The following is a 13714-nucleotide window of genomic DNA, read 5'->3' as shown; positions in this document are numbered from 1 at the left end:
AAGTACTTCAATTGTGATTTAATGAGTACGGTAGGTTATACATTTTTGGTTTGTGTATCCATTTGTTGCACTATTTCGGTTGAGAAACGGTTGAAACATGGTGACACAAGTTTTGAATACCAGCTACATATATAGGGTATGTAACAATATTCGGACATAGAAAGAATCACAAATGCTACGTCCTTTCGGGCTACTCTCCCTCCACTACCACCCATGTATATAACCTTACTATACTATTATGACTTGGTACAATCGATGTTCTAACTTCCTGCCGATTTACTTCCGCATTTCAGAGAACTGGGATAAAATAGATACTGAAGAAAATAGCACTAAATAATGACCGCCTAATTTTGCATCTTGAACATTCTGTTCTTACAAATGTGCAAATTACTAAAGCAAACATCGAACCAGTCGTGCAATATTCATGTGTCGAAAAAAAAAAGAAAGAAAGAAAAAAGAAAGAAAAAAAAAAAGAAGACGAACATTTAAAGATAGTAAATTACTAAATCATTCGCGAAATGATTTTGTGAAAGGATATTTATCGACTGGTGATACCTGTCATGAGTTGTGTTTCGACCAGCAGCTGTTGGTAGTGTGAGTCGTGATGTTTGCGAATACGAATAGTGGATGGTGAGGGAATAAAAACACAGCTGCCGACCTGAGCGACTCGGAACAGGGCCTGTCTGGCCGCTACGATCTTTGTGAGTCGCTTTACGTCTGACAGTCTGCTGCACTAGAGTACGTCATCACCAATTATTCAAGCACGAGGTCACCAGACACATTATCTTGCAGGAGCTTGTGCAACGGTAGAGGATCTTTTATATGTTTTTTTTAATTTTATTATTAATTTTTAAATTTTTTTTTTTTTATTTTTTTTTATTATTATTATTATTTGTTTTTTTTTGTGTTTTTTTGGGGGGGGGGGGGGGGGTGGTAGGGAAAACACCTCTCCTTGCTCAAAAACATTTTCTTTTAATACATTTTCCGGAGGAACATGATTCTTATGACCCACGACCCAATAAATTTTGCTTGCCAGTCACCACACACACACACACACACACACCCGCCTGCTAAACTGCCTGTAACAGAATGAAAGAAAGAGAAACTCGAAACCGCCACATAGACTGCCACACCCAGCAGCATGGGTCTTTTTGTAGGCATTTTTAACACATAGGATAAAATACACCATGACTGTTCACTGACAAGGTCGCCAGTCGGTGACACCACAGTAATACATGGTGTAGAGGACGAACGAAAAAGAAACCCGATGTCACCACATAGACTAGGCCTACCACTTTTCTCTTTGTTAGTATATACGCGCTTTACAACAGGTACTCCCGCAGGGTAGAACATACCACGGCATATGATATACCAAATATTTAACCGTGACATTTCACTCAAAGGTCACCAGATACCACATTATTATCCACATGGTTGAACATAACCGAGTTAATAAAATCATTGAAACACACATGTAATGACGTCATTTTGGGAAGCGACGTCATAACATATAGACACCATGGTTTTCATACATAATTATTTGATAAGTCTGCTGAATGAAATTTAGTTCACCAAGATAAACCTCGCGTGTAAGCACAAACAGCGAGGTTTATCTTGTCTACGCCTTTCAAACATACCGATATGCTAATTATTAGTATTCACTATAACTTAAGAATTTCAGAGTTTAAAAGAGTATGTTCATATTAAAAACCCACACAAAATCAAAATAACAACCAAGACTCATTTTTATGTACTACTCAAAAGAATTTAAGGGTCAGACGCAATTTTCGACATTATTTTCTGAATGTCAATTATATTAGCTAGACCATAATGTCACGCATGGTATTGTTCCATTTTGACGAAAGTGGGTCTAAGCAACCCATAAATGAATTAAAATCCACTGTCATTGACACTGTCGACTAGTTCTAATGGCGAAAACATGCATTTACATTTGCACGTAAATTAGGGCGAAAGCGAAAGGTCTGCTAAGTGCCCATAACTTGCTTTTTCACAAAGCGCTTCATTTGCACGCTTTGCACGTGTATTCCATGTTCCCAATGCTGAATTTCCGTATAATTGGAGCTTGCGTTCGTGTACGGTGCACACTCCAAATTCGACAATGGTACGACTTCAACTGACTATCGAAGATCGAGGAAGGGCTATTGCTTGGCTTCAGGATGGCAATACGCAAAGAAATGTTGCTCTGAGACTTGGTGTCAGTCAGAGTGTCGTTGGCCGACTGTGGCAACGGTACCAAGCAACGAATTCTGTTCGAAATCGTCCACGTTCGGGAAGACCCCGAAGCACTACAAATAGAGAGGACCGCTACATCACCAATATGGCTCTACGTCAACGCACAACCACTGCACGCCGATTACGTGACAATCTGCGGACTGCGACTGGAACTCGAGTGTCTGATCAAACCATACGCAATCGTCTGAGAACCAATAATCTACGCAGCCGTCGCCAGGCTGTTCGACCACCACTCCTACCACGTCACAGAACGGCCAGACGTCACTGGTGCACGCTTCATCTGCGGTGGCAACGTGTTCAGTGGGGTCGAGTGATGTTCACTGTTGAGTCCAGGTTTAGTCTCCAGTTCAACGACGGTCGGGTTCGTGTCTACAGACATCCTGGGGAGCGCTTCGCTGACGTTAACGTTAGACAACGTCACCGGTTCGGTGGTGGCAGCGTCATGGTGTGGGGCGGCATCTCTATCCACCACAGGACCCCCCCTCTATGTGGTGGTTGGCAATCTGAATGGAATCCGCTATCTGAATGAGATTATCCGGCTGTTGGTTCTCCCAGGCCTTCAGCAGATTGGCGGCGGGGCAGTTCTGCAGGATGACAATGCCAGACCCCACCGTGCCAGGGTGGTAACGGACTTTCTCAGACAACAAGGTATCGCCAGGATGGATTGGCCAGCATATTCTCCTGACTTGGCCCCAATAGAGCTGGCCTGGGACAAATTAGGCAGGAGAGTTCGGGATAACCATGCCCCTCCGGCCAACCTTCATGATCTGGGTCAACTTCTTATGGCAGAGTGGCAGGCCATTCCCCAAGAGTTCTTCAGACGTCTGATCAACAGCATGAGGCAACGATGTGTCGAGTGTATTCGCGCCAGGGGTGGATTCACACACTATTAAACGAATGTGCTAATGTGTAAAATCCATGTTTGACAACCTTCAACTTTGACAGCATGTCATGTGACTTTCTTGTATACAGTGACGTTTATTTGTGTTTTTTTGTAAATATGGAACAATAAATAAAAAATTTGGTGTAGTTTACATCATCAATCTAATACACTCTGAAACTTATTTGGTTATAAATTTTTGACCCTTAAATTCTTTTGAGTAGTATATATTAAAAGGTCTTCGAAAGGCTTATGAGTCCGGTGTTTAGAACGTCGCCATGCGTGTCAGCTGAAATTGTCTGCCAGCGTAATTGTCTGCTAGAAAGTGTCTGCTAGAATCCGTTCGGTAAAGTCGGACTTTTTTCCTTTAATTTAAAGTGAAGATTGTTTCAAAGTAAGTATTTCTTGGTCTCAGTGAGCTCGAAATAGATCAAGTATACGATTAGGGTGTGGAAATGTGATGGTAATCGTTATTTTGACCGCAATTTCGTTCCGAGCAAAATTCCTCGGAACCGTTGTCCAGAAGCTGCTAATGGCGAAATGCCTAAACAGGATAAACCTCGCTGTTTGTGCTTGCATGCGAGGTTTATCTTGGTGAACTAAATGAAGTTTTATGTATGGTACGTACCCGAAACCACAATTGAGCTGAGTTGTATGGCAAGCACACAAGTATTTAAAATGGAAATTTTGTTTAAAACATTTTGCGAATTTGCGAACTTACTAGGCCCTCTACCTGTTAGACGTAGGCCTATATAATATAAACGACAGAACCGTTAATACATTCCACACCATGTATCTGCACAGGACAGAGTCGAAAGGATGTTTTGACTACTGCTATGAATTGAAAGCCAGTACCATTGCAATAGGAGGAGATAAAGCGTAAAACTTTGTTCATTTTCAACCATTGGCATATGGTAACCAGTATTAGTATTAGCTAAAGGAGAACATGCATATTTAAAGTCATGTAATCTCGCCCGGATTATTGGGTCTGACGAAACACCAACATGTACCGAAAAGGGACCGAAAAGGACCGAAATGGAACAGACAAATGTACTCTGAAACTTATTTTACGAACATTAAAGCTGCAATATCCCCCTTGTAGTATTTTAACTGTCATTGCAAATGATTATTTGTTTTGTGTTCCTGACATCCAATAACCGATGACTAATAGATCGTAACAAAGTAAACATTTAACGTTATATGGTATTTTGTATTTTAAATTCTAAAACAACTTTCTTAAAAGTCAGACTTTAGGTAATTCTCTAAAAAAAAGAGTGAAATTCTGATATTAGGTAATTCTACAATTTTCTTTAACGTTAAAAAGGTAATTCGACAATGACTTTCTTGAATGTCAGACATTAGGTAAATCTACAACAACGTTCTAGAATGTTAGACATTAGGTAAATCTACAACAACGCTCTTGAAAGTGAAACATTAGGTAAATTTACAACAACGCTCTTGAAAGTCAAACATTAGGTAAATCTACAACAACGCTCTTGAATGTCAGACATTAGGTAAATCAACAACAACGTTCTTGAATGTCAGACGTTAGGTAAATCTACAACAACTTTCTTGAACGTCAGACATTAGGTAATTCTACAACAACGTTCTTGAAAGTCAGACATTAAGTAATTCTGCAACAATTTTCTTGAATGTCTGACATTAAGTAAACATATGAGCTCTTCAAAAACGTTACCCTGTCGCTGTAAATGTCAATGCTGCTCATGTTCCTCAAACGACAATGGTCGACGCTTTTAAAACAAATCTCTGTTTTTGTTTTGATTATTGTTTTGTAAGTGGATGGACGTGTTTGCTTCTATGTGCCCCGATGGATATCAGAGTCTGCTTTCACTTTCCCCATTACAGTGTTAACGTTATTTTTGTCCAACGCGCGGCTTAATCACCATCTCTCCAATTGTATGCAAACATCGTCCACCGTAAACCACCCACAGCACGACATATCTGACTGGGGACAATAAATCAGCAATGAACACAGACGATCCCTGGAAACCCGTGATACTATATGTGTACATTGGGGTGATTTGAACTTACTGTACCGATTTGCGTGACGAGCAACAAACATGGAGAGAAACAAAAAAATCAATATGAAATGAGGGCTTTGTTAATTAAAAAAAAAAAAAAAAAAAAAAAAAAAAAAAAAAAAAAAAATGCAAGATATTGTTTTTCCACCGACATTTATTAAATGCAACTGGGACCTGCTTCACAAAGCGATATTAGCGCTAAGATCACCTTAAGTGCATAGCATAGCTACCTTATGTCCTTAAGGTGATCTTAACGCTAACATCACTTAGTAAAACGGGGCCCTGAACTTCTGATGTCATCAAAGACTAAGAATCACGATGGTCAGAAACATCAGCCCTGTACATACATTAAAAATAAATAAAGTCAGAATATCACAATAGTTATTTCACACACTGTAATTCAGCCTTTCTTGGCATTTAAATTTTTTTTTTTACCATAGTTTGACACCCAGTAGCCCATGTATTTTTCTTGCTGGGGTGTCGTTAAACATCTATTCTATCTATTCTATTCTATTGGTTTAAAAAAAAAATTATTCCATATTTCACACATTGTCATTAAGCCTTTCTTAGCATTTTTTCTTTTTTTTATAATTTACCATAGGATGATACCCAGTAGCCGATGTATTTTTCGTGCTGGGGTGTCATTAAAAATCTATTCTATATATATATATATATATATATATATATATATATATAGCTACCAGATAACTTTACTGAATGGAGGAAATAAACGAAAAACGCGTAGCTAAAAATTGTGGCATTGTGTTAGCGCCCTGGACAGGTCCAAGCACTTCCAACTAAAATATGGGTATAACCTTTGGAACACAGTTCTGTCTGACTTAGATTTAGAGATATTCATTAAATTTGTTTACATATGGCGTCCATTTTAAAATCAATATGGCGGACATGAGGACATGTGACCTATTTTGTTACGTGCATTAGCAGCTGCACATCACTTTAAAATATGGATGTAGGCTTTAAAACTATGGTGTTATATGTCTTAAGGTAGTACTAAACCAAATAACTTCCGGCTGGGTTAAAGTTCGAGGTGCACCGAACTTTCGATAGAGAAGTTAACACCACAAGACCTATGATTGGTGATAAATGTGAGTGTGTTGGATGTAAAAAAAAAAAAAAAGTTTCATCTGTGCGAAACTAGTTTAGTCATAGACGCTATCCGTTATCTCTGAAATGAGCAGCTTGACCCCAAATTGTTTTCTGATTCACTTTAAGGGTGAGGGGTGGTAGTATTTATATCCGTGGTGTTTATGTCGATTGATACGCTGCAGGTAGGAGTTTTAGCCACGCATGCTACTATTGTCGTCTATGAGGTTTGATTTGGTAGTATACACCTTTAAAATCCATTATATTCATCTTAATGATTGCTGATAGTCACTAGGGATGAGTTATTAACTTATGTTTGGCGTCCCATTTCTATATTGACCTCACTATGCCATAGAACACCTGTGCCAAGTGTCATGCTTTTTCGAACGTGGGATAGATTCTCCCTACGACATCCTAACATAAACGAAAAACGTTCGGAGCTGGTTGTGGGTGGGCCGTGATGGTGTGAGGTACAGTTTTTAAGAGATATACGGTAATAATGAAGTCCGCATTTAAAATGAATATTTTCATTTGAGTTAAACTTATTTCCGTGCATATATCCAATTAAGGTTCAAGCACGCTGTCCTGAAAACACACCTCAGCTATCTGGGCTATCTGTATAGGAAAGTGGGTTAGTTTTTAGTTGCTAGTGGCTAGTGAGAGAGAAGAGGGTGTAGTGGTCTAAAACCTACCCAGTTAAAAGTCGCTCTGGGTGGGAGCTAGTACCGGCTGCGAACCCAGTACCTACAAGCCTTGTATCCAATGGCTTAAGCACGACACCACCCAGGCCGGTAATTAATATTGACTCTGCTCGTATGTAGGGTCAACATAACTCATCTTTTTTCTTTTTTTTAAGTTTCATAGCTTTTATACTGATTTAGCTTACAGCATTTAGGAGTCATAAAATTATATTAGCACTGTTGCAATATGTTGGCAGGACTATTAGACAGGGTCTGAATGGCAAAATATATTACACAAAAAGCATTAACTAGTACTCGTTAGATGGCGATTTTCATTACTGCATCCTTGGAGAGTTAGTTGATGCAATTCACGTTATATCAACATTATACAAAACAATCCCCCACGACACACGTAAGGACAAATTCCATTCCTTAATCAACGTGGACTTTGTTACGAATAATGGTGAACGAAGATATAAACACATAATTATCTTCCATGGATTGTGACAATTCGTGAAGACCGAGAGTGAATCCGGACTAAAGTATACTGAAAGAAAGAAAGAAAGAAATGTTTTATTTAACGACGCACTCAACACATTTTATTTACGGTTATATGGCGTCAGACATATGGTTAAGGACCACACAGCTTTTGAGAGGAAACCCGCTGTCGCCACTTCATGGGCCACTCTTTCCGATTAGCAGCAAGGGATCTTTTATTTGCGCTTCCCACAGACAGGATAGCACAAACCATGGCCTTTGTTGAACCAGTTATGGATCACTGGTTGGTGCAAGTGGTTTACACCTACCCATTGAGCCTTGCGGAGCACTCACTCAGGGTTTGGAGTCGGTATCTGGATTAAAAATCCCATGCCTCGACTGGGATCCAAACCCAGTACCTACCAGTCTGTTGACCGATGGCCTAACCACGACGCCACCGAGGCCAGTAAAGTATACTGAGACAGGCACGTGTGATAGGCTGGACTTCCTCAATGACAACATATATATATATATATTATATTTGGTGATAGGACATATAGACAGGAAATAGGAGTTCCCATGGGCACCAAACTGTGATCCACTACTCGCCGATTTGTTTCTCTATGCATATGAATAAGAATTTCCGACGAATCTAGTTTTCATCAAAACAAAGGAATCTTGCTGAAACGTTTAACTTGATTTTCCGCTTATATCATTCAATAATAGCCCCCTGCGCGTGCTGTAACCTCACCGTGGTGCAGGGGTGTAACATTCTCTTTGAGAATGGCCAATACAGCACAATTTGAAATTTTGAGTAAAAGTCAGTATCTATCTGTGATTTTTATATTTTTGCACAGTTCTTTACACTGTTTTTATTTAAATCTTGAATTTTTATATTGATGTTGATCATCACCTTATTTGTTTGCATTACCATAGTTTGACACCCAATAGCCGATGTATTTTCCGTGCTGGGGTGTCGTTAAACATTCATTCATCTTGATCATCATCAATAATAGCAGGATTACAAATTACCTTCCACTGATATATTTACTGAGTTAAAAAACAAAAACAAAAAAAACAAACATCTTGGGCTATGAAATCAGTTTTACACCTCGATCTAGAGATTCAAATGACATTTGTATCCAAACTAAGCTGTATGACAAAAGGGATGACTTCAACTTTCCAATAGTCAATTTCCCATTTATTTTGAGCAGTATACCTTCTTCTAACAACGCCATATAATTTCGGGGACTCATGAAGGCATTCACAAAGGTTTATAGTAGACATTAAGAGGCTATATCTACTACGATGCATCACTGACCAAAATAATGGCTGATGATATTCCATATTTTCATCTAGCCCGACGCCATATAACCGTAAATAAAATGTGTTGAGTGCGTCGTTAAATAAAACATTTCCTTTCCTTTCCTTTACCTTTTCATCTCTTTAATGAAACCCTTGCACATTTATTTTCCATCGTTTCAGCTGTAGTGGCAGTAGTCATGACGAGTGCCACCTGTGGTGCAGGATATACTCAACTTTCGCGAACACTTGAAATCATCACTGTTTTAACGGTGATTCATGACTGCATGTCACCACAGCTATATTTATACTAACAAGCTCAGTCCTGATTTAGCAAACAGGTCTGTGAGTGGCAGTCCTCTTTGTGACAGTGCTAAAAGGATGTTTTGTCCAGTAAATGATCTCTTTGGAAGTGACTGTCCTCCCATAGACGAGACACTAGATGGAGACTCGTAGAATCAACTATTATTTTGCCAAATGCCCATTGGACTCTGCATTGTGCACATATATGGTCTTGGTAGCGGATAACGTTTTGTTGTTCATATTGGTAACATCAGTTATAGTAGTTGATAAAATTCACATAATATCTGTAATATTTGATGAAATTTGATGTAGTTGATGCAATTTGCAAAATATCCTTGCAGTTAGCTGATGAAAATCACAGTATACCCGTGCAATCAGTTATAGTTAGTTGATAAAAATCACACACTATCCGTGTATAATATATAGTAGTTAGTTGATAAAAATCACTATATATATATATATATATATATATATATATATATATATATAATCAGTTATAGTCGTGAAAATCATATAATATCCATGTAACATAATAAGCATTAAATCAGTAATAGTTGATGAAAAACTCACAAAAATGTGTGTAATCAGTTGTAGTTCACAAAATCTCACAATATGCGTGTAATGAGTTGTAGTTAAAAGTTGACGAAAATTTCACAAAATGTGTGTAATAAGTTACAGTTAGTTGATGAAAATCACACAACATCCGTGTAAACAGTTAACACTGATGAACATTTCACAAAATCCATGTAATCAGTTATAGTTGGTTGATGAAAATCACACATTATTCATGTAATCAGTTATAGTTGATAAAAATCTCACAATATGCGGATAATCAGTTGCAGTTAGTTGATAAAAATCAAACAGTATCTGTGCAATCAGATATAGATGGTTGATGCAAATCACACAATATCCGTGCAATCAGTTATAGATGATTGATGAAAATCACAAAATTTCCATGTAATCAGTTATAGATAGTTGATGAAAATCACAAAATGTCCGTGCAATCAGTTATAGTTGGTTGATGAAAATAACACAATATTCATGTAATCAGTTATAGATGGTTGATAAAAATCACAAAATATCCGTGCAATCAGTTATAGATGGTTGATGGAAATCACACAATAACCGTGTAATCAGTTGTAGTTCGTTGATGAAAATCACACAAAATCCGTGGAATCAGATACAGATGGTTGACGAAAATCACACAATATCGTGTAATCAGTTGTTTTAGTTGACCAAACTATGTCCGTATTAGTTGATGAAAATCCTAAAATATCTACACTTATATCACATAATTATTGATCACTTTTATTTTTATCTGTTATGAATAATTGTGATTGAAGATATCTATGCCTCAGATGTTGGCGTCCACGTCCACGCGCACACACTGACATTAGCACCACAACTTGGCTTTAGGAGATAAACAAAAAATGGTTATGTATTCTCAGATTTCCCCGTTAATGGCCATATATGTGAAGCGCTAGAACGAGTAACATCTAACGTTTCATGCTAAAGTGGTAAAAAACTAGATAATGATCAATAATGTTAGCGGTTTGTCACGAACTGCACGGTTTGTTTTATTATCAAAGCCAAATGGCGCCTCGTTTAGTTGTAAAGGTTCAGAGTCTCATTTGAATGTCTTCCTAACCCAAATGGGGCGAGAATTAACCCAGTGGTTAAGCGCTCGCTTGATGCGCGGTTGGTTTGAGATCGATCCCCGTCAATGGGCCCATTGGGCTATTTCTCGATCCAGCCAGTGCACCACGACTGGTGCATCAAAGGCCGTGGTATGTGCTAATCAAAAATAGTAGCCCATGAAGTGGCGACAGCGGGTTTCTATCCTCAATATCTGTGTGGTCCTTAACCATATATCCGACGCCATATAATCGTAAATAAAATGTGTTGAGTGCGTCGTTAAATAAAACATATTCACTTGATATCTGGAGTCCTCAGCAAGTGTAGCTACATGTAGTGCGATGTTTTGTTATTTAAAATGGTGTGGCTTAGAGTTGTGCTTGGAAATAGTTTTGTGCACAAATCCATAAAAAAACCCATTTGAGGCCCAATTCATAAAGTCTGCTTAAGGGTGTATACTACCAAATCAAATCGCATAGACGACAATAGTAACATATGTGACTAAAATTCCTACCTGCAGCGTATCAATCGACAAAAACACCACGGATATAATTACTACCAACCCTCACCTTAAAGTGAATCAGAAAACAATTAGGGGTCAAGCTGCTCATTTAAGAGGTAATGGGTAGCGTCTATGACTACCTTAGTTCCGCACAACATTTTTAGTACTTTTTTTTACAGGTACCCCATGCATGTTTCAAGCACAAGGCTACTTGACACAGTGGTACTAGATGAAATAAAATGGCATACAATATTTTGCCTATGTATCACAAAATAGAGGACTTGTGGTGTTAACTTCTCTATCAAAAGTAGACAAGTTAATAAAATTGCATACAATGTTTACCCTGATGAAACTTTTTTTTTTTTTTTACAACCAACACACTCATATGTATCACCAATCAGAAGACTTGTGGTGTATCTCGAACTTTGACCCAGCCGGAAGTTATTTGGTTTAGTGCTACCTTAAGCTCTGATAAACAACATAACATCGTCCTTGTAAGAATTTAGTGAATTAGACCCATAGATTGATTTTGTTTAACGACACCACTAGAGCACATTGATTAATCAATCATCGGCTATAGGATGTCAAACATATGATAATTTTGACAGTCACAGAGAGGAAACTCGCTAAAAAAAATTCCTAATGTAGCAAGATATCTTTTATATGCACTTTCCCACAGACAGGATAGCACATACCATGGCCTTTGATATACCAGTCGTGGTGCACTAGTTGAAACGAGAAATAGCTCAATGGGCCCACCGACGAGGATCGATCCTAGACTGACCGCGCATCAAGCGAGTGCTTTACCACTACGTCCCGCCCTGGATTCATTTTGTAAACGTGCATAAAAAGTAAAATACCCAATATTTTCCAATCTTAAATCCGGCTATGTTTCAAGGTCCTTTTTATGTTGTCATGGTCGGTGTTGCTGTTACAGCGCCAGTATGTCGTTATTGAATACGGGACTTTCATTTCAAAAGGTAAAACGCAAAGTGGAATAGTAACAAAAAACCAACAATAGTTGTACTCACCTTTTAATAGATAATTTTCCCTTGCAATTCACATACTTCCGTAGATCACGATAAATATACCATACCAACCACTCAACCATTGTAGTAATTCCTAGCATGTATGTCGAAAAACAAAATAAACGAACATTTAAAGAATCTAACCACCCTTGAAACGTTTTTGTGAAAGGAAATTATCGATCGGTGATGTCTGGCAAGAATTATATTTCGATCATTCGCTACAAGCGTTATGTGTGATGTTTCCAAACACAAACGCTAGATAGATAGGAAATTAAAACACAGCTGGTATCGCGCGTGAACCCGGATGAAGTTCATTCTAGGCATTATGATCATTGCAACGTAGTTGTCTTTGGTAGCAGATAGCTCGGCACAACAAGTCAGTCGCACGATATTACATAGAACATGGATGGAACAGTTTGTTTTGTTTAACGAAACCACTAGAGCACATTGATTAATCAGAACATGGGTGGAACCAGAGGGACAGGAATTGAAATTTGTTTAAAAATTAAACTGTTTTGTTTAACGACACCACTAGAGCACATTGATTAATTAATCATCGGCTACTGAATGTCAAATATTTGGTAATTTTGACATATAGTTATAAGAGGACGTCTGCTACTCTAATGTGTATCAGTGGAGCAATGGATCTTTTATATGCACTTTTCCACAGACAAGAAAGCACATACCATGGCATTTAACCAGTTGTGGTGCACTGGTTGGAACGAGAGAAAAAAAAATCAATTGAAAGAATCCACCAAGGTGGTTCGATCCTGCGACGCAAGCACCTCAAGCGACTGAGCTAAATCCCGTCCCCTAACGGGGAACAAATATACCAAGGAAAGTATTGAAAACATTAAATAAGGAAGGAAATGCTTTATTTAACGACGCACTCAACACATTTTATTTACGGTTATATGGCGTCAGACATATGGTTAAGGACCACACAGATATTGAGAGAGGAAACTCGCTGTCGCCACTTCATGGGCTACTCGTTTTGATTAGTAGCAAAGGATCTTTTATATGCACCATCCCACAGACAGGATAGTACATACCACGGCATTTGTTACACCAGTTATGGAGCACTGGCTGGAACGAGAAATAGACCAAAGGGCCCAGCGATGGGGATCGATCCTAGACCGACCGCGCATCAAGTGAACGCTTTACCACTGGGCTACGTCTCGCCCCACATTAAATAAACACAACAAACAAATGTCTCGTAGTTCCACATATTTAAGCAATAATAAAACTGAATGTCAAACTAGAAGGCGACAACAGAAGGGCTATAAGTAAAAGAAAGAAGTAAATTACCAGCGGGTTCAGTGAAAATGGCCAACACGCCAAACTCTGTATTAAGATGTTTCTGTATATTAAAGGGACAGACCCTAGTTTTTAAACACTAAGGCATATTTTCAACTGTTAGAACCGTTTATGATCACTGAAATCAAACATTACTTATATTTTATTGTATAGTTTATCAATGTCTGTACCATCGAAGTGTTTCTGGTCAT

General features: G+C 38.4%; 1 protein-coding gene across 1 annotated transcript in view; it reads right to left on the bottom strand.

The window, feature by feature from the left end:
• The window catches only part of LOC121384690, a 215488-nt gene extending 203170 nt beyond the window's left edge, over positions 1-12318 (bottom strand). Inside the window, exon 1 of the mRNA XM_041515180.1 lies at positions 12210-12318. The gene's annotated coding sequence lies outside the window, so the exon portion shown is untranslated. The remainder of the gene's footprint in view (positions 1-12209) is intronic.
• Positions 12319-13714: the final 1396 nt, after the last annotated feature.

The sequence above is a fragment of the Gigantopelta aegis genome, chromosome 10 (assembly GCF_016097555.1).
Source record: "Gigantopelta aegis isolate Gae_Host chromosome 10, Gae_host_genome, whole genome shotgun sequence".
Taxonomy (NCBI): domain Eukaryota; kingdom Metazoa; phylum Mollusca; class Gastropoda; order Neomphalida; family Peltospiridae; genus Gigantopelta; species Gigantopelta aegis.
The sequence above is the reverse complement of the archived record's forward strand: the minus strand, read 5'-3'. Positions and strand labels throughout refer to the sequence as shown.